The following is a 22750-nucleotide window of genomic DNA, read 5'->3' as shown; positions in this document are numbered from 1 at the left end:
CCATGTGCCCACGTCATCTTAAAATATAAAACAATATGAATTCAACTAAAGCCTATTGTACACCTCTCTGATTGAAATACCCTCCCTACTACTTCCAGAGGTAACCGGTATCTGAATTTCTTAGTTTTCAGTTCATACATTTTGTTGTACTTTTATAATCTAGGTTTTTAATTGATACCTTTTTTAAGGTTAAAGCAATGCCTTCCTATGTTTGGTTGCGAGTTTTTTATCTTGAAAGTTTGTTTTGGATTTTATCAATGTTTTCTGCATTGAGATTGGTTTATAGTCAGAGTGTAAAGTTTTAAACCTCAAGCCCCATATGATTGATTCATAGACGATGGTGAAAGAAATTTTAAGCACTAAATGACTGAAGCAATTTCAAAAAATCCTTTGACAATATTTCATTCAGTAAATGTGAAATTGCTTACAGCATTTAAAGTTATTATCTGTGGTCACTTAAAACACTACTTGGTTTTACTGGGAAACTCCTAATTTCCTTCCTTTCTGATATATATGTAGGCCATTCTTCTTGATAAGCACAGTCAAGTATTAAATATACCAAGCTATAATGTTCACTGAAAAATACAAAATGGTCTTCTGCAGAGTGTTTTTACACATATGCTCTTATTTAGTCATTCAGAATATTAACTAGGAAAAGGATGTATGTGAATATATAAAATTATGAGGTGCACACAAAATGATTTTTCACCCTCAATGCTTTTTGTTTAATTTTAATAGCCAACATAGATAAAATATTGTAAGGAAGATAAAAATCTCCCTGTAATCAAGTTTTCTCACCTCAGCATAAAAATTATCACTTTGTTCCCCAACAAGTTTTTACAAGCTTTTACACAAGCTGTGATTCTCCTGTGATGGCTCTCGCCGCATGAGACAAAGAAAGCCCGAGTGCCAACTCTAAATTAATTTTGGAACATGAAATGCATCCACCAACTTTTAAAGAAAAGTTGCTCAAACACTAAAATGAAATATATATTAAATTGGAGACCAGTAGTCATTTTACATTTATATTTGTATAAGGAACAATTTTCATTATTCTTCATACAAAAAATCATCTCTTACTGAATTCCTTTTCACTTAGTTTTTGGTTTTTAAGATTTTTTTCATCATAAGCCATAGTCTTCTGTAATAGTAATATAAAAATTTAGAAACTTGTTTATGTTTAATTTTGGTTTTATTCTGTCTTGAATGAAAATAATCATAGTTGATATAAAAAGCAAATTTTAATGATTTAATTTTGTGCCAGAAACAGTCATAGTAAACGATTGATTTTTATATTAAATAATTTGTAAACAATTATTTACATGTCATATGTAAATAATGTATGTTTCAAATTATACAAACAATGTATAAAGAAAATAAAGGAATTAAAAATTTTTAAATTTAATTAACTTAAATAAAAATATAAACCAATTTATATTTCAAGTTATAAAATAATTTTTATAGTAAACAATTTGATCTCTTATTTAAACTTAACCACTAAGAGGTAAAAAAGCTGTTTACTTCTTCCAAAAGTTAGTATTTAACTGCCCTGCAGTCAGAGAGAAGACCACTTCCTACTTCAGAATGAGGGCTAAATCTCTGACAATTAACACCTTCTTGCATTAGCACAAAACTTTCTTTTTATCTCCAACACTCCCCTGCAGAACCGTTCAGAACAAGCTCCCTGTTCTCCTCTATTTACACATGAGCACATGAAGGTCAACCGGATGCCAGCCCATACCTTCCAACACTTGGCTCTGCTGGGACCACAAAGTTGTGGTTTTGAATCTAACTGCACACTTAGATAGCCATATTTGTTTTTGGATAGTTTTCCATTCTTAACCATGGTCTTTAGTCTCAGTATAACAGTTTTTTTTTTAAAAGGAAATGCTTTCATAGTAAAAATGATAATGCGGAATACAAAATATTTTTGATCTACAAATCAAATCTATTAATATATTTGTTAACTATGTTTAGTTGTATGTTCATAAAATTCACATAAAAAGTACCCAACTTTTTCAACATTCCTGGGAGTGTTTTAGAACATTAAGTGTTTTAGAGCATTAAGAATTTGTTCTAAAAGTTGAGTGCTGCATATGCATAGATTGACAGTCTGTTGGGACCATCAGACAACACATCCAGGTAATAACAGTTGGTAGAAGACAAGTGGTGCAGAGATCAAAAATATTTAAATGGTCAGTTCAAACAAACACAAAATTTCTGAACACTACTTAGAGCTAAATTCGAAACCAACCAAATTTCTTAGGTTTGCAAAATTGAACAAGAGAAGTACCACTGAGCTGAATACATGTCAAGAGCAATGACTCCACTAGAATTAAACCAATTCAAAGTTGTACTTGGAAGAGGATATGCAACGGTCAAAGTAACCAAAATACAATGCTTTAAAAACACATGCTGTACATGTGTTTTTCCATTAAATTAAATTCAGTTTCTTTTTTTTAGGCCCAAATTTATCTTTAGAACAAGAGATTAATGTTTCTATTCTATCCTTTCTAGTATTGAACTGACTTTTCTTAAGTGAGTACATTATTTTACTTACATTGTGTCAAGTTACTAACCTAATTTTTTTTTGCTGCCCTGTACCTTTTGTTTCAATCGGCCAAGTCATAACTTTTGGTTCATTATACTATTGGTACACTCATATCTTTCTCAGTAATCTTCATCCCCCTTTTCCTTACGTTTTTCTCTCAGTGAAGTATAGAAAGTTAACTTTCTATGATTCAAAAATATCTCCTTATCATTTGGACCAATAATTTTCTTGTTAACCTTTGACTATTATTTCTAACCTGTTTCATATCTTTGCTTTTTATAACTGGGTGGAACGGCACACTTTGAAAGATCCTGACATGAGAGTCAATTTACCATTTGCCATTTACTTGGGATGTGAAGTAGATGATGCAAAAACTTATCTGGGTGTCAGTGTCCTCACCTCTACGTGAGGTCCTTAATGACTGCATGAACAACCCCTATATTAATCGTAATACCACCCTACATTAAAATAGATAATCAAGGAAATCCAAGTAGTTATTGAATATGAAATAGTTATGCATTTGGTGAAACAATAAAAATACAACCTATTATCCCTGATAATACTGAATAGTAAATAAAAATTACAGGTGCAACTATTTTGCAGGTAGAGTTTTAGTTTCTAGGACAAAGTTGAGTTAAAAAGGGCAGCACTGGACAGTCCTGATGCTTCATGCTCTGTACCAGCTGATCTCTTCTCATTTCTACTGTTCTCGTCTTTGTCCCCTTCTTCTCAGTTACATCTACTTAAAAGGGGCTGTCCATCTAATCATTTTGAACATTGATAAGCAATCATACTAACATATGGGCCTAATTGTGAGACCTTTCTTCTTAATAAATGAATGCCAACCCAAAACACCTTTCTAGGGACACTCTCAATAGACCCAAAGTCTCAATTCAAATGCAGTTTCTCCAGCTGTGATAACGTATCTGATTTTCTAGTGCTATACGTGCCTGACTTTCAACCCCAATTCTGTGTTCTGATAACACAGGGGATCTCTGCACCACTCGTCTTCTACCAACTGTTATTACCTGGATGTGTCGTCTGATGGTCCCAACAGACTGTAAATCTGCATGTGGCACAGTTCTTTGCACACAGTAAGTGGAAGGCTTGGTGACAGAATTCCATATTCACTTAATGGTCTTGTTTGATCATATTGTAAATAATGCATGATGTCCTTATATTTATTTAAAGAAGAAACAACTGATTTCTACCTTTTAAGACTGCATTTAAGACTTTTGAGGACCATATGTAGGACTTTGAATCTCCCACCAAAATTCACAATAAAAAAACAGATTTGATGATATTTAATCGAATTTGTTTCAAAATGATAAGGGGAGTATACAAGGGCAACACATAGTTTGTTAATCTGAAAAAGCGAGAAAGGTTACTTTTATATACCACATCAAGGTATTACCAGCTACAGACCAAAAACCCATAAACAAAAAGAAATTTTCTCCAAGTGAAAAACTAAGTGGCCGATAAGGTCACATTTAAAAATTAAAATGGATACCCATTGGTTTCTCATACCATTCTTCAGTAAAAGAAAGCAGGGCTTTTTGAAGAAATGGCTGATTCTAGGACTAAGGCAGAAAATACACAGAATGAACCTGGAGGGTCTTACGACACCAGGAAAAAAACCCTCACAATGATGGGAATGTATCAAAGGGACATAGGAGGCGAGTGAAAGAGCCAATAGCCAAAGCTGGAAAAATCTGAGCAATACTGAATTATAATCCAAAGTATAAAATAAGAATCTGTGTATTTATACTGATATAAATCAATGATTGAACTTAAATAAATTGGGGAGAAAAGACAAATCTCCCATGCAGAATTCCAAATAATTTGTGTAGATACTCCAGCAGGAGGAGGAGCATAAACACTCTTAAGTGTGGGCAGCACAAAGTGACTTCTTCCCAAAGAGTACAGTATGGAAAGGGGGAGAAAGAGTGGCATTACAGTGGAGAAACCAGACCAATACTCCCTCAGCCAGGTGATCAAGGTCAATATCCACAGGGATATCTTTGGTTGATAGCATGTACCCTTTTTATGACATGATGAAAATGGCACTTGATGTCTCTGCTCTTCCTCTCCCAAACCCATGACCCCAGACTAATCAGGAGAAGCACATCAGATAAATTCTAATAAAAAGACACTCTACAAAATATCTAACCAGTACTCCTCAAAACTATCAAGGCCATCAAAGACAAGAAAAGGCAGATAAACTGAGGTCCAAGAGGAACATAAGAAAATAAGATGACTAAATGTAATACAGTATTTGGGAGAGGATCCTGGAACAGAAGAAAAACATTAGGTAAAAACTAAGGAAACATGAATAAAGTATGAACTTTAGGTAATAATATGTCAACATCGGTCCATTAATGATAACAAAGTTACCATATTAATGTAAGATGTTAATAACGGGAAACTTGGTGTGGGGTGTGTAGGAACTCTGGTCCCATCTTTACAATTTTTCTGCAAGTTTAAAACTGTTCTAAAATAAAGTTTGGTTACAAAAATGGATATTTCTTACCTACAAGGCTGCCCTCATATCCACTTTATTTTTATTCTGATATGAATTATTCAACAGTTATTAAATATCACTTTACCTGTGAAGCATATGAAAATGTTCTTCTAACTCGGGGGTCCACGGGCTAGCTTTGTAATGCATGAATCTTGCAGCCCCCAAACCTAGCTACCTTGAGGTTTTTCTTCCAACACCTCAAGAATGGTGAAGTTTGCAAGGGAAGACTTGTGTTTCTCTTGGAAAAAGGGAAGTGGAAGTAACAGAAAAGAGGGATAATGCCATGAGAAAAGAAAAAAAAACTGGGCCAAGAGACTTAGGGAGGCAGGTCCTCTGCGCAAGTACAGAGGAAAGAGGAGTTTCCTTCTCGGTTCTCTATTTTAACTCAAGCCCAAGTGGGCTGCACTTCCCCATGGGGATAACAGTGATTTAGAAGGTCACTAGGGTCTCCAACTCCATGATTCCCCAGGATAAAGCATTTAAACCTACAAGAAATGCCCACATCTTTGACAGTCCATCTTGGACAGGTGAAGAGAAGAAGCCTTTAACATCACTGTAGTATTTTGGCATTGTAATTACTAAAGTATTATTTTAAGTACTACTCTTTATTTCAGAGAAAATTATAATATCTAAATAACAAACAAAAATTTAGCTGGAGAATGATGGCTTTCCTAGAAATGATTGTTTATGTGCTTTGGGTAAATAATCCTCTTTGGCCTATTTGGGGGCTGGGGGGTGCTTTATTTTGTGTCATCATGGTCTGATCAGACTGATACTAATTTCTTTAAGAAAACAAACGCAATGCATATATATATAAATTTAACTTTTAATAATATATCCTTGAATAATGGATAACTATTACGTGGACTCACTTTTTCTGGTAGTAAATTAAGCACAGGAAATATTTTAAGGGACTGATTTTTGCTCTTAAATGACTAGTGAGGTCTTTCTTGAAAGAAGGTCTTGAAATGATTTAAAGAAACATTTACATATGCACAAGTTTGGTGTTTATTTTTAACCTGGTATTTTACCCTTTCTCTTTTCCTATTTTGTTACCGGTGATGATTGTTTTCAAAATATTGAGCACCTTATACCTTGCTGTGTCTAGTGAGAACCTCCTTGCAGGATAGTCTTGAATAATTTTCTGTAGCACCTCCATTTGAGTACCTTTCTTTCTTCTGCTCATTGTACTAGTTTTGGAATAAAATCAGATATACTGATAAATGCTACACTGTATAGTGAAGTCAGTGTTCAAATGCAGCTCCTACATATAGGACTCACAGGTTTTGTTATTGTTAGCTTTTCAAATGCTTTACTTAGTATGGAATCAATTACAGTCATTTGACAAATCAACTGCTAAAATACAAACTATACCTTTAATAAAAAGTCTGTTTTATGAAACAAAACTATGACTACAAAATTTTCAAAATGAAATTTGACGACAATTTAATTTTATAATAAATAACTGTAAATCTCATTAACTTTAGCCTGACTAAATCTTCAGTGAGTTCACAAATTCGTTTTTACAAAAATATTTCAAATGCATTAAGAAATTCTCCAACTAATAAAATGACATGTCAAATCTTAGTTTCCTGGGTGGCTTAGCTTCTATAATGGCCATAGAACCATGAAGATCTTTCTGAGACCGTCTCAAGCAACTTCATCCACAACTACGTGGGTCTGCCAATTGGTCATATTTTCATTGGAGGTGATTTACCATTTCTGGAATCCTAATGATCAGAATGTGGTGCCTTTAAATAAGAAAAATAATACCAAAAATATTCAATATTCAGCCAACACAAATTTATATGATCAACAAAAGAAAGGAATGTTTTCAGAGGCTGGGTTTGGTTATTTTTGTTTTAGATGTGACAGATTTGCTGAACGAAGTTTACAAATCTCCTTTCCTCTCTACCTACCACAACCCCCACCCAAAACGCACACACATACACCTTCACAACCAGGCCCTATTTGACTATTAACACACAGGTCAGCTTTAAATCACCAAACTTTCTGAAGGAAATTAACTCTGCTGAGTACTTCTTTATTCTCACTATACATTATATTACAAGTAATAGTACTGAACTTTTCAATGCTTACAATGTTCCCTAGGAGTATATCACTTGAGCAAGCGAAAAAAAAAATCTGGAAGTTTATTATTTTTTTCCACCAATATATTTGACACCACCTTTGGAGAGTGAACAAAAAGCATACTGTCAAGCGGATAGACCAGGACAAAATGTTACTGTTTGTTCCTCACAAGCACAGAGGTATATTTAAGCAAAGAAAGACATTCCATGACTCTCCTGGGGCTGCCTTCAGCTGAATTATACCAACATGTTCACGCTACTGTGGTTCAGACTGTCGGAATTTAAAATGCAGACTTCTAGTTGCCAATGCTTAAATACCACAACTATAAAAATTCATATTAGGAGCGAACCTGGCTTTAAAATATCATAGAACAAATGGGAGTTTATTGGGGAAAACGTGTGTACACATGAAATTACAGAAGATGTGAAAATAAGGGATGTCCTTTTCTGACAGATTCTATACTTATACAATTAAGCCTCAGAGCCGCTAGAAGTCATCTGGCTTTGGATTATGTTTCAAATCCCGGCTCACTGACATTCATGAAACTTTTGGCAAAACATGGGCCAAGTTTCGAGCAACACTGGGTAGAATACCTCTTTCATGTGGAACCTGTGTGAAACTCAGTGGCTTTGGCTGGGTTTCACCTTGAGTTTCACATTCAAACAATCCAAAGTTTCAGAGTAAAATTAAGGGGTGAAGAGACACAAAGAAACAAAACAACAAAATAGGAAGAAGAAGAAAAAAAAAAAGGCTTGCCCAAGAATGGCCATCTAACCTTGCCAGCCCATTGCATCCTGGTGCCACTGGATGCTGCAACTGCACTAGTATTGCCTTTATATTACATCTGCATTCAGCAATCCTGTATCAGGGCTTCCTAGTACTACGGGGGAGAGTATTCTAGACCGCCAAAAGTAGTGAAGTACATGCTCAAAATAACCGGAGGATTTAACATTTTGACCCATTACAGAAATGTAATGACTAATACGCTCCTTATAATGCAGATTTGAAGGGGAGGAAAGTAACAATTAAATGCACAGCTTTTGGAAATAAATACTGGGCTGTACATCTCTAGGTTTTCTGTCCATTCGTCCAAATTCTGGAGATCAAATTGCATCTAACGCGGAGGAACCTCTCCCGTAGCATTCTCCCTAGCTCCACCCCTCTGAAATCTTGTCTTGTGGCCACTAGCTTCTTTCCTTCTCAGCAAGGTGCAGCGCACAGGGAGCAGACTGTCAGCTCTAAGGAGCCACAGTCCTTGACTGGGACTTAACCAACCAGTCTCCTGACAGGATTAGGCTCGGTTTCCTCCTAACCTTTAACGGAACAGGCAGGGAGAGTTGGCCAGGAACGCCAAACTCAATATCTGGCTCAGTATCTGCTTGAGGTGGGGAAGAAAAGGGTAACAGATAAATGTAATATACACACGAATTTACTTTAAAATAAAAGAGAACATTTAAAAATTGATTGGTTGGAATGTGCTATACTGCCTATTTTAGGAAACATATATTTTTTTCTTTCCTTACCTCTCATTCAGAAGTTTCACTAGCATAACAGACTTGGCTACAGAGGTTGTTTTTTTTTCTTCCTTTATTTTCCTTTCCTTTCTTTCTTTCTTTCCTTTTTTTTTTTTTTCAATTTTCTTTCCTTTTTTTTTTAAATTTTTCTTCTTCTTTTGAAAAGTTACCCAGAAGATCACTGGGTGTTTCAAATACATGCTTTCTTTTGACATGTGATCTGTGATATCAATAAACGTTTCTGGAAACAAGAATCTTCAGATTCCATGGATTTCAGTGTCCATGTTAAAAAGCAACAGTTAGCCCTAAGGCATATGGTAATTTTGAGGCAGCTGGGCAATCAAGTCAGGGGTTGATAGACTCAGACTCTTTGCACTGTCATTTGCTGCTGCAGGGGAGCAGAGAGCTGTCATAAAGTCTAACGGGTGAGAGAACCTCGCCATAAAATAGTCTTTTCCCTGCAGTTAGGGGTCCCTGTGCAAGTAAAACCTAAGACTTATCAGGGAGAGAAAAACAAAGTCCAATAGATTATTTAAAGGAAATTATTGAAAAGCATGAAGCAACAACAACAACAAAAGACTTTTTACTGACCATAGTAAATACCCACAATCAAAGCAAATGCTGTGTTTGAAGTTAAAGTCCACAGATCAAAGTACTTGGCAAAATGTTAAGCACAAGCATGGGAGAGGGGACGGGAGGCAGAGAAAACTACCCCCAATATTATAGAGTCGCATTAGAGAAATCTGCCCGCAAAAGACATTCAGCTAGGTAAGAAATTCTCAAATCTGAGTGCCCATGTTGTGCTAATATACAAAAAGCAAAACAAACAAACAACTGTTCTAATTACAAGAACAAACAGTGATAAAAGAACAAAATAAAATAGAGCTTGCTCATTGTCCTTAAAGAACAATTACTTATAGATTGTCTTTGCTCAGGTGGTTGCATCTTTTGCCTTAAAAAAGAAATGTCCTTCAAAAGTTAGAAATAAGTAAGCAGTCTAAACAACAAAATTATGATGTCTCCAAGGCCCGCTCACTGCCCTGGCAGAGGCGTAATTAAGAGTTCTGGTGCAGCCGAGGCACAGGCCGGTCTGTACTACAGGTCAACGTGACAGAGAGCTTTAAGCAAAGTTTAAAATTACAGCCACAAAAATGCACAGATGCTCCTGCTGTATTCGGGAACACCACATTTACCTGGAGATCGTTCGCAGCCCCTGCTTATTTTCACTATAAATAAGTTATTTAAAAAAACATTAGTCATAAACGTATCATGAACCAATTAAATAATTCCAGAATAAAAAAAAAATCTTACCTCCGGGCAGCTGGGTTCAACAGTTGCTCTGAACAGAGGAAGTAGAAGTCAGTGGCCTTTACATGTAGAGATTGTTTATTTAGCCCTTTTTAAAAGGTCTTGAACTCCAGTGATTTAAGATTAAATCCAATCCAAGTGTCTAAAAGGGAAAAAAAGGCAAGCAAGAAGGCAAATAAGAGAGGGAAAGAATCCCAGCTGCTGGGTGGTGCTACCGTTCTGAGAGCATTTGAGCTATTTTCAGCATTAACAGCAGCCGGAGTTGTCTGCAAAGGGATGAAAAAATCGTATCCGAATCGCCACACCCACCCCCCATCCCCTACGGGGAGGAGGAGGGCACAAACCAGGAAACCCACAACAATTTGGTTTACTGTGCTAATATTTATTTAAATTTAGAGGAAAACTGCCCAGCACTATTGAAAACAAACAAACAAAAACAAACTGGACTGGAATCTTAAAGAAACAGAGTGCCTTCTTATAATCCTCAACTTTTCAAAATGATTTACCTGATTCACTGAAAATAAGATGTTCTATTCATGCCTTACTGAGAGGGAGGACTTCTTCTCTGATATTTTCTTCCTCACTTATAGATGGGTCTTAAAAACTATTTTAGCTATCTCTGTTGTCAGCCTATCATTCTTAAGACTGAAGACAAATGGTTTATTTCTAGCATGCACCCAAATTTCCAGTTTCATCAAGTATGCTATTTTTGAAAGCTACTGGGTTAAGCTGTTGACATTTGTTATCTGTTGGCAGAGACGGGGGACCATTCAGTGACATGATGCAGACAGACACCGATCCCCTGCTTCTCTCTCCAAAGGCCAATGAAAAAATACTTCAGATTGGGTCAACCAACAATGACCAGCAAGCTTTGAGCTTTCATTTTGTTTCTAAAATTATAAATTAAGATCTAAAAGTTGTATTCATTCACTCATTCGTGCATGCATGCATGCATGTATGCATTCATTCAGCAAATATTTGTGGCAAGTTCTTCTGGATCTACTATATGCCAAGGACTTTGAGAATACAATAGTGGGCAAAATAAACGGCAAGCATCCTTGCTTCCAATGGTTTACAGCACACAAATGCAACGAAAATAAAGGTTAAAGACAGAATTTGTTATAAATTTTTACAGCTTCTTTTTTTTCACATGATGAGACTATTCAAACCATAGCAATTGGTGATGAGATCTCTTTAAACTAGGATTGAAGGAAGATGTTATGTGTCATCAGACCAACTCCTGTCTTGCATTTCTTCATCAAGGCTTTACACCCCTAAGAAGGAAAATTAGTTACTTGCTACCAAGAAAACACTTAAGTATTTTTATAAAAGCCTTTATTATGAAATCCCTGAATCCTTTCAATTCCCCACTCCTCAAACAGAGAGAATGTTTAAGCAGTCAGTGAGTACTGCTGAGAGGTAAAAGGAGATAAAAGAAGATTCTTTGGTCTTAGTCCAGTATAAAAAACCACTATGATATATTTTACAATTAATATAATGGTTAGTTACTAGATGCTCAGATCAAATCCAATTCTTTCCTTCCAAATAAAGAAACTGAAATTGATTATAGAAAATACTAAAGATCATGCACTGTATATTAAAAAAAGATATGACTACTATTTCAAGTGAAATAAAGTGAAAGGGAGTAAGAAGTACAAATTGCCAGTTAATAAAATTGTAATGGTGATGTAAAGTACAGCATAGGGAATATAGTCAGTAATATTGCAATAACTATGTATGTTGTCAAATGGGTACTAGATTTATGAGAGTGATCACTTCTTAAGGTATATAAATGTCTAATCATTCTGTTGTAAACCTGAAACTAATATAATATTGTATGTCAAATATAATTGAAAAATAAATTTTAAAAAAGAAAATACCAAGGATTATGCATGATATATATAAAAAAGATATGACTGCTGGTTCAAGTGCTATGGTAAAATAGTGAAATCCTTCAGCATAATACACTTATATTAAAACTACACAGATATTTAAATTTTAAAAAACTAAACTTAAGTTTGAAATATCTAATCAAAAATTGAAAATAAGATTAATTTTATTTTAAAAATATACAGCAGGGTTTTAAAAAAATCTCTGAGGAATTATGCATTTTTATGTTCATTTATTTCAAATGTTCACAATTTAATATGTCTTAAATATCTGTCAGTTTAAAATAGAATATTTACATTACTTCATCAAAATGATAAATGGTAATTCTCACAAAAAATGGAAGCCTAGCCTCAGACAGAAAGTTTTACACTGTTTTACTTTTTCCTCCTTATAATAGTTTATAATGAAAAGGAAAATACAATAAAAATTGGCCTTCCTTGAGAAACTGTGGAAGTTAAGGAAACTAATAAAGATTAACTATTTGACTACTAAGTCAACCATTACTTTTAAATTTCAAGCTGCCGGCTTTCTACATCAATACTGAGAGAAGCCCATTGCCTCACATTTAACTACAATCATATGGGGATATATTCTGAGAAATGTGTCATTAGGAAATTTTGTCATTGTTTGAACCTCATAGATGTTTTGTACACTTACACAAACCTAGGTGGAATAGCCTAGTAATCACCTAGGCTATTTGCTTCTAGGCTACAAACCTGTACAGCAGGTTATTGTACAAAACAACACGAGATTAAATCAAGCACAAGAGAAAATGATGCAATCAAGAGGTGCACTAAACACAAGAAATGTATGAGGCTGCTGCCTATGTAACATGGCATAGTGTTTAAAGACAAAAAAAAAAAAAAAAACCCACAAAAAACCAAAAAAACCCCCCAAAAAAACCATAGGCCCAAAATGGCACCACTCATGCTGAAAGCCCATGATACCAAACTTAGATTTAATACCTGATCTAATTGCAATTTCAACCTCTCCCAGAAATGGAATCTTAATCAACCAGTCTGGAATTTTCTGGTCAAGTACCAGTAAGGTAATCTGTCACAAAGGGCCCTCTCCATCTCCCATAGAAAGAAGAGACAGTCTGCATGATAAAAACCATTCCTGTTCTCTTCCACCAAAGAAAAGGTGTCCTGGCCCAAAAGTAATCGTTTCTTTTCTTTTTGTAATAGATCTCTTGCCCCACTCTTCTTCCTATGTAAACCTTCCATTTTGCACAATTCCTCACAGGCCCCTTCTAGTTGCTAGATGGGATGATGCCACTTACATCTTCAGATTTACTCAATTGAATTTTGTTTTTTAACAACAGCAAACTTTTTTGAATAAGTACAAAGAGTACACTCTAAAATAACAATAAAAAAGCATAGTATAGTAAATACATAGTCATTTATTATCATTATCAAGTATTTTGTACATCACATAATTGTATGTGTTATACTTTTATACAACTGGCAACACAGGTTTGTTTACACGAGTATCACCACAAATATGTGAGTGATGCATTGAGCCAAAACATTACCAAAGCTATGAGGTATGGAGGTGAATAGGAATTTTTCAGCTCCATTATAATCTTAGGGGACAACCGTTGTATATGCGATCTGTCTTGACCTAAACATCTTACTAGAGTCATTTTGTATAAAAATCTGCAGTTGAATGAACAGATTCTGATCCTGCTAACTGCTTCCATTTACGATAAATCTCATACTGCCATGTAATTCACCAAAGTCAGCTTTGTTCCCCAAGGGTCCCCATTGTCCAAACAACCTGTCAGTAAGCAACTTTCAACAGATTTGATGTCACAGAAGAGTACATGTTGGACGTTAGGCACATTTTTAGAAGGTCAGAGGATAGCAAATTTGGACTTCTCTACTTACCCAACTGCTATGCCTTTTATAAGCTATTGATGTCTTAACAGTTGTACTGTTAATGATTTTATTTATATGCTTTATCCTTTTTTGTTTTTACAAATCAATAGATTTAAAATAATTGGGAAATGCTTGAATTAGAATGGGTATCTTATTTTGGTGAAATACTAAATAGGGCTTTTGTCATAACCCCTCCCCGTATACAATGGGAATGTTAACAGTCCCAATTCATAGAGTTGAGGAGTAATGCACATAGAATGCTTGACTAAGTAAAGCCTGATACATAGCAAGCATTCAATAAAAGTTAGTGCTGTGATCACTGTTGTAAGTCTAGAAATTGGCTGTCCAATATGGTGAATTCATGTGGCAACTGAGCACCTAACATGGCTACTCAGAACTGAGATGGCATATAAGTGTAAAATGCACACTGGATGTTGAAGACTTAGTATGGAAAACAGAATGTACACTATTAGATTAATTTTTTATATTGATATATGTTGAAATGATAATATTTCAGATATCTTGGGTTAAATAAGATATGTTGTTAAAATTAATTTTACTTGTTCCTTTTTACTTTTTAAAATGTGACAACTATAAAATTTTAAATTACATATGTAGCTTGCTTTAATTTTTACTGGGCAGTGCCATCTAGGCTAGTGGGTCTCCAACTGTCAAAACACAGGTTGCTGGGTCCCAACCCCCCTACTTTCTGATTCAGTAAGTCTGGGAAGAATATTGAAATTTTGCAGCTCTAAGAAGTCCCCAGGTGATTGTTGACCACATTTTGAGAACCACTGGTCTTGAGTCTTACTACTTACAGAGTGGTCCGGGGACCAATGTCAAAGTCAACACTTGGGATCTTGTTCCGAAAGGCAAAAATCTCAGGCCCTACTGAATCAGCAAGTACATTTTAACAACCTCCCCAGGTTATGTGTATGCACATTGAAATTTGAGTGAAATTGATATACAGTAATGTCTTTCATTCCTGGGTACATATGAGACTTATCAGGAGAATTCTTTTAAAATATTGGTATCCTGGACCTACCTCTAGAGAGTTTGCTTTAAGTAATCTAGATTAAACTCAAGTATCTGCATAACTGAAAAGCTCCCCCATGATTCTAATGTAAAAGCAAGCTCTTTGAGTTTGATGGGCAATGGGGCCCATCAGACCAGATGCAGAGGGCCCAGGATCTAGAAACCAGACTTTTCCTCCTTGTGAGGGGCAGTTGCTTGGGCAATTGTCAGGTCCTAGGAGGACAAGATGTGAGCAGATGGTGGAGATGGTGCAAACCAACAGCAAGGGGGTTGGGTGGGTGTCACAACCAGCAGAAGGAACCTTGTAAGAGGCGCTCCATTACTCCTCAGGTCTGACAGAGGTCCCTATCTGCCCAAGACTGCATAAAGCAGAGCATGGTTTGGTCTCAGAGGAACTAGAACTTGAGGCAGAACTCCAGGCTCCAAAAATAAGGACTTAGTTACAAGAATGCTGGTATAAGTCATGAGTGGGACTAGCTGCCATGTTAACTGAGGTTCTTAAACTCTCCATAAGGACAGGACTGGTTTCAGAAGCTCAAGCAGACATAATCTTTCAGAGATGAGGAGGGAAAAAAAATGGACAGAAGTGTTGAAAGTTGGTTTGGTTGTATATTTCCTTCTCTCACTCCATAGCACACAATCAAAATTGTTCTTAGCTAAGTAGTGGTCTATTTAAAACAATGTATGCTAAGGCATAGTTGACATAGACCAAAATGTCCTAGAGGTATTTATATCTCAGGAAAGGACCTTGTTAACTCAACTCTCCAATTGTTAGAACCTTGAGAAAGACGAGTGTTTTGGAGCAGAGAGGTCTTTGTCATTCTTCAGCACAGACACCTCTGTTCCACCCGCAGATAAATATGTACACCATTTTGAATCATCTCACTGGTTTGCCAAATGGCTCCTCACTTGTTTAGGTGGTCACCAGAGCACTGTATGCTCCAGATGACTCCATAAAAATAAAATTGTCACTGCTAGAGAGAAAGTGGGTCCACGTTGATTATATTTAAAAATCCCAATTCTGCACACTCAGATCATTTGAGATTTACTTCTCACTTAGTTGGTTGATTGCCTCAGAAAACTTTAAAAAATGCGTAATGCATAAGAGCAGAGAATCTGGAGACAGTGTGTCAGGGTTTGAATTCTGGTCCTACCACTTTTGTGTAAACTTTGGGCCAGTGACTTCACCTTTCTGTTCCTCAGTTTCCTTCTCTATAATAGGACCTATCTCATTGAGTTATTGCAACGATTAAAATAGTTACTTTAAAGAATCTAGAAAACTCTGGCACATTATAAATGCTATTGTTTATTAAATAATTAAAATATAGTAGAATCACTGTACAGTTTTCCATATTTGGCCAAATGTAGTAATTTTTTTTTTTCCAGATGCCCTCCCTGATGATTTCCAGGGACTTTTGTGTGCGTGATTTCTTGAATACTTGTATTTTGAGAGTTTCTTTGAGAATTGTTTAAAAGTTTTTCCCAAGAGAACTCAGAATTCTCAATTGATTCTTCATCACTTCCCATTATTTGAGAGGATCTCAGTAGGAAGGAAGTGAATGCTGTTTTCCCATGAATATTGTTTTCTAGGTTACGTTTTTATCCTCCGTGAAGTCCTTTGAAAAGTGAGTTGCACTATAAACGTTCGAAGGCTTTGGTGACCCGTGTCAGTTTAGTAGCATTGTCTAATATTCCAGAACAATGTATCATTCTTAGTCAGGTATTTTAGTGTTTAGGGAGAGGCAGCAAGACTGCCTGAAACACTGGCATGAGTTTCAAAGATGTATTGAAAAGGCAGTCAGATTCTCATACCATAGAGACTATAGAAATCAGATAATGTTGCTTAAAGGAACGGGTGAAGCCCTGAAGTCAGGCATGATGGATGCAAAATGAAGGCTAGATGTAATAACATCTTTTACACTCGTCTGCTTCAGCCACACAAAACAAAATGAAGCACATGCAACAAAAATGATGACGTTTGGTAGCATTGTGTTCCTAGTGTCAGCCAGGATGTTTCAGGAACCTCAGTCTGCCCAGAGCTCAGCAATAAATGCACTTGAGTGGGGAAACTCAAGTTCATGAGTTGAGTGACTTCAGACCAGTCATGCAGGTCTGTATGCTTGTGCCCTGAGGCACAAAGCAGAGGAATTAGGCTATAAACCCCTTTCTAACTCTAATGTTTTATCTATTCTTTTGCTTATGTTTATGTAAATTACATTTGCCCCCACCCCCCAATCTATATCTGCAGCTGAAATTATTTGGAAGTTGTCAAATCATGTCCAATAATTTCTATTACCTGGTTACTGATATGAAGCAAAGGTTTTCTAGGAGGTGATTTGCCATAGCGTGTACCGTTATGCAATCTGGCACTGGACTTCACCAAAAGGTAAAACTCTTAATGAATGGAAAATGAACTATTACCCGATGCAAGAGATTATATGGAAATAACTTCTAAAAAGCCTTTGTTAAAACTCACTTTTCTAGTTAAAACTTTGTTTTTAAACATACTGTCTGAATCCCATATGTATTTAAAAACTGTCTTTGCTGTTTTATATAACCATGACTTAGCTTTTCTGGAATTGGACATTCCACTGAAATTGAGCATATGCAATAGTTCTTAGATATGGCATAAAAATCTTTAAGATAAGCCTTCCTAAAGTGGCCTACTTAAGGCTCTGCACGAACTAGTCTCTTTCCCATCTCCAGCCTCCTCTCCCTACCTTCCTTCCAGCTGCATTTCTTCTAGCTTCTCTGTTCTCGCAATTCCTGGAATGGGCCGTGTTCAGGGCCTTGGAGTATGCTATTACCGCTCACCGAAATGCCTTCCTGCTCAGCAGTCACTGCCGTACATCCTTCAGACCTCAGCTGACGTGTCCTTTCCTCAGGAAGGGCTTCCCTGATCCAGCCAAGGTCAAGTGTTTTTTTTGTTTGTTTGTTCGTTTTTTCTTTTCTTTTCTTTTTTCTCTTTCTCTTTTCTTTTATTTTCTCTCTTGAAGGATCATATTCTTCATTGCCTTGAGTGTCAAACTCAGTTGCATTTATTTGAGTGATCGATTCACATATTTCTCCTCCGTTCCCCTGGAACCTCCTTGTTTCCCTTCACTTTGTACGTATTCCCTGCACAAGTATTTGTACTTGGCATAAGATGGGTGCTCGATATGTATTTGTTGAACAAATAAGGGATTAAATAAGTTCTGCAAAAGGCATTAAGCAACACACAATGACATTTTTGTCATGCGTTTGTTAGAACTTGTGGAATAAGAGTATTTTATCCTTTAAAAAGCAAAAAAACTTGTGTATTCTAATTAAGCAGCTGATCCAACCAAGAGGATTCTCTGAAATATATTGCCTTATGTGGCTGAGGGTACAAAGCAACAATCAGAGGCTGGGGGCTGGTCTTTGCCCTGTTGTCTTGGAAGAGGCTGTGTAAACTTTCCTACCCTGGACAAAGGAATGCTTATTATAGCTTATGAATATTTGAAGATGTACAATTTTGTACATGTTCTTTATAAATTTGTGAAACACTTTGAACTCCCCCACCCCCAACCCCAGGCACAGCATGAAATATATATTTTCTGAGGCATTCAAAAATGAACTAATTATTCCAACAATCCATGGCACATTTCCACCATTACTATGACCACAAAAGTTAATTTTGCAAGGATAGTCACAGACATAAATTATACATAAACTGTTAGGAAAGTGTCCTTGAAACTCACAGAGATGAAGTAAAGAAGGAATTGTTGACCAACATTCAAGCGTTAGAAGGAAATATAGATTCATTACATTAAGTGCACAAGGAAAATGTCTCCCTAAATGAATGCAGGTTGGATATGGGAACCTGCAGAGATAGGACACATGAATATTTTCTGTGTTATCTGTCCTCTAATCCAGACCTTCCTACCTCTTTGTGAGACCTATTGGTGTATCCTGCGTGGGTTACAGGTGTTGCTGCAATATTGATCCCATCAGTTGTCAGGTGACCAGGGGAGACCTGGGGCGGTGGGAGCTCCTAGATCAATCACCTCTGGCTATTAGCAGCTACATTTGTTTACCTCCGAGTGCCTACAAGTATTCTCACTTTTGTTATAGCCAACCTAGGAAAGTTTGGGAGGGAATGCTCTAACCAGCAAGGTCAACCTACTAAAAATAGAAACAACAGTCTTAGCCACTAAAGGAAACACAAAAAATTAGACGGTATGAGAGAGGCATGTTAGAAATGTCAAGAAATGAGTAATGATAGCTCAATTTTGAAAAACAAAACAAAAGCAGAAAACAGCCGCTGGGGAGGGTGGGAATCTTTGCTCATATCCTCAAGCCAGGACTGGACTGGTGTCCAGTGGAAAGCTTGAGAGGGCCTATCCAGCATGGAGCGATGGCTATTTTGTGTTCAGGCAGAGGGCTGGGGAATGGACCTCTGAATCAAAGTAAATGCTCATATTTTTATCTTCTAGCAAGTGCCCGCTTTTTCTCAGCAAGTATTTCTTTAAGAATCATTTCTGATTGAAGTTTCTCAGTGATACATTTTATTTTACAACCAAGTCACTCTTTCCATACTCAATACTCTTTAAAATAAATAATAGAACACAACTGTGGCAGACACTGCCACAGTTCTAATGGATTCTATTAGGATCCATTTTTGCTTTTATGTTGATTACAGACTCCTGATAATATGCCTATTTAAAAACATACTTTCCCAGATTTCCTTGCCGTTTGTTCTGTAAGCTACAGGTAGGACACTTCACACACACACACAATAACATGGAACCTCCTGAGAAGAAGGCTACGTTGCCCTTTGTCCTTTAGCCTCGCACTCTCCTCTTAGCTGATGGAAAAACAGATGCCATCATAGGACGCACATGCTAAGGGAGGGACGACAGAGGTGAACACACTCTGGGCTTCTCATTGTTTGAGGTAAACGAAGCCTTCCCCTTGTTAAATGGTTGTCCTGCGGTAATCTGTTCCTTGAAGTTGGAAACAGACCTGACACAATCCTCTGAGAACAACTTTATTACAGTGGGCTGGCTGAACGACAGCCATTAGGCCTGCCATTAAGATTTCATGTAAAAAGTAGTTTCAGAAGTTTTGAAAGAACTCTTGGACATTGATATCTAGCCCTTACAACAGTTGTGACATTCTGTTTCAGGCCCTTTTTTATCATTTTCTAATGGAGTGAAAATTGCCATGAAAAACAGAGCCATTATGTTTGAAGTCCTAGGAGCTACATCATTTGGATATTTTTGACTCTAAATATAGTAAAGTAGTTAGCTCTTTTCTTCCTAAAACTAACATTTTAATGATTAGTGTTATCAAGAGAAATAAAAACATAGTAATAACCTACAGGAAACACAAAACAGGAACCCACTGTTTATCCTGTTCTCGGTGTCCATTGCCAGAGCATTGTTCAGAAAACTTTGAACATGGTCACTTCAATGTAGTTTACTGAGCTTTTAAAATCTAAATTGAATGATGGAATTTGTCCTTGTTAGAAAAAAGGCGACTTTGAAAAGATATTCAAGGCTAACAATGTATTGAATTTGAATATTAAATAACCTTTACGATTTCCACTTATGATTTCTTAAAATAGTGAATGCTCTCTGTCATAATTGAGGCAAAAATATGTTGGAGTAGGACGCCAATAGTTTTCCAGTTTTAAACAAAATGAAAGATACACATACAGATGTGGAAATTATTTTAAGCATTCTTGTCTCATGGCTTCTGTACTAGATTAAGTACTATACATTGAAGAAATGAATCTAAATCACAATACATTCCATTTTATAAGAGGCAGTCACATAGTTTGTCTTTCTATCTGTATTTGCCAAGAGCAGAATGATTGACAGCAAGGTTCTGGAGGCCGTCTGCCCCTGTGGAATCTGACTCCACTGCTTCCCACAGGGTGGCTACTCGAATCTCCTTGTGCTTCAGTTTTCTTACTAACAAACTAAGAACATGGCAGTACTTGACTCATGATTGTTATGAGGATTGAATGAGTTAATGTATGAAAAACTCTTCAAGCAATGCCCGATATGCAATAGGCACTCCTAAGTGTTGGTTAAATTGTTGTGTTATCATCATTATCTCAGTGATGGACAACGTATGTAGTTGAAAGCATGGGTTTAGAAAATAAATAGTCCTTAGTTAATTTTCTGGTTCTGCCCCTTATTAGCTCCTTGATTGGGGCATGACCTCTGAGTTCAGTTCCCTCATCTGAAAAGTAGGGATATCATTAATTACCTTAGAGCATCATTAAGAGAACTGAAGAAGATAATGCACGGAAAACCACAGCTGGCACTCAGTAATCATTAGTACTTACAAAAAAAATCAGGTAGAAAAAATTTCTTTGCAAATATATTCATTGATCTTCACAAGTAAATGTACTTTTACTTTGTCGATGGGGAAAATGAAATGAATTGTTCACACCTAGATAATGAATTTAATTTCCTTATACTTTATTTCAGATAGCTCATGTTCAGAGTTTTATGGGTTTTTTAAATTTTAATTCCAAACAAGAGTTCATAGAATTGTCAACTGGTGTAAGGAAATTTCCATCTGAGCTAATGACTTGGTCTATGGTTGACATAATAGCTTCTTTAAAGAACGACATTATCATTAACTTATTTGCTGAGTAAAAGTTTGCAGAGGAAAGATATTGGCATTAAAAGGAAAAACCTGGAAGAAGCAGAGAATTGACTCTGTAAGTCCTTGTAAGTCCCCTTAGCAGGTGGGAGGAGCAGTTGTAATCCTATTCATCTTTGTTACAAACACACATTAACTTCTATCCATTAACTACAGTTATAATGAATAATAATTGAAATATGAGTATGTGTTTATTATACTAGCAATGATTACATTGCAGGGGAAAAGAATCAAGGCAGAGCTGACCTCACAGTTGCCCTAGTGGCAAGCCCTATCACTTTGGGTAAGTTACTTAGTGTGCCTGAGCCTTGATTTTTCTCATCTAGTATAAAATGCAGATAATACAACCTACCTTTTGGGGAGCCTTTGAGGGGATTAAATGAAACTGTGAAAATCAGTAACTCAGTTAAGTGCCTGTTGCAGAAAAGGGTTTAATGTATCCTGGTTGCTATTTACCTGTCTTTTCTTACTAGGCTGTAGGCTCCATCAGGGCAGGACTCCCTTTAAGAGCACAAGTATAACCAGTTCCTAGCACAGCATCTGGTCACTAGAACATTGTGAATGAATGTATATGGAACGAAGCAGGAATATCCTGAATGGAAAACTAAAACAACCACAAAAATGCATAGAAAACTTGACTCATTTAAGTGAAAATAACTGAGAGAGACAAGCATTGACAAGTTGAACTGATGTTCTGAGGAATAGATTTAAGTAAAAAGTAAATAAAAGACATTTCCTCTAAATATGATAGAACATATTTAGAAGGGAAAGATAAGCTGTAGGGGACAGAGAAAAGTTGTCATGGTGATCATTACACTGCCTGAGGGGATTATAAATAGTATCTTTAAATAGGGCTATTTCTATATATCACCTATATTTTCTTGCTTTGTAGAAATATGGTAATGACTTTAGATCCATAATTTATGTTAACTTTGATTTCTCCTATAATCCCAGGAGTTTTTTTTAATATAAAACTCAGATCTTCAGATTTTTCCCCTAGCCCTCCAACCCCCACCCCGCCACCTCCCTCATTCTGTCCTCCATACACTGAGGGTCTTCACCTTGGGAATTCATAGGTTTTATGCCTAAATGTAGTGACCCTGATCCTAGAGGGCCATGCGTTATGGACTGGCTCTACCCTAGGTCCCTGTCTCCAGCATTTCTGCAATATGGCAGTCTGGAGACTTTCAGCACCGATTTTGGCTTCCCAGACTTCTTTCCTTTCATTGAACCTCGAATCGTAGCTGGGAGGAACATTACAAAACCTACCTAATCATCTCCTTTACATTTAAAAATTGGGGTGTGGAGGATCACTTTATAG

At 36.4% G+C, this 22750-nt stretch overlaps 1 protein-coding gene across 19 annotated transcripts in view; it reads right to left on the bottom strand.

Moving 5' to 3' along the window:
• Positions 1-22750, bottom strand: part of SORBS2 (sorbin and SH3 domain containing 2) — a 312931-nt gene that overhangs the window by 155877 nt on the left and 134304 nt on the right. For 15 of the 19 annotated variants that reach the window (XM_033103961.1, XM_033103971.1, XM_033103957.1 and 12 more), the window contains exon 1: positions 9989-10247. The gene's annotated coding sequence lies outside the window, so the exon portion shown is untranslated. Of the gene's footprint in view, positions 1-9988; positions 10248-10491; positions 10590-22750 lie in introns of those variants that run through there. The other 4 variants (XM_033103959.1, XM_033103958.1, XM_033103978.1 and 1 more) reach the window with 2 other exon arrangements.

The sequence above is a fragment of the Rhinolophus ferrumequinum genome, chromosome 4 (genome assembly GCF_004115265.2).
Source record: "Rhinolophus ferrumequinum isolate MPI-CBG mRhiFer1 chromosome 4, mRhiFer1_v1.p, whole genome shotgun sequence".
NCBI lineage: Eukaryota > Metazoa > Chordata > Mammalia > Chiroptera > Rhinolophidae > Rhinolophus > Rhinolophus ferrumequinum.
The sequence above is the reverse complement of the archived record's forward strand: the minus strand, read 5'-3'. Positions and strand labels throughout refer to the sequence as shown.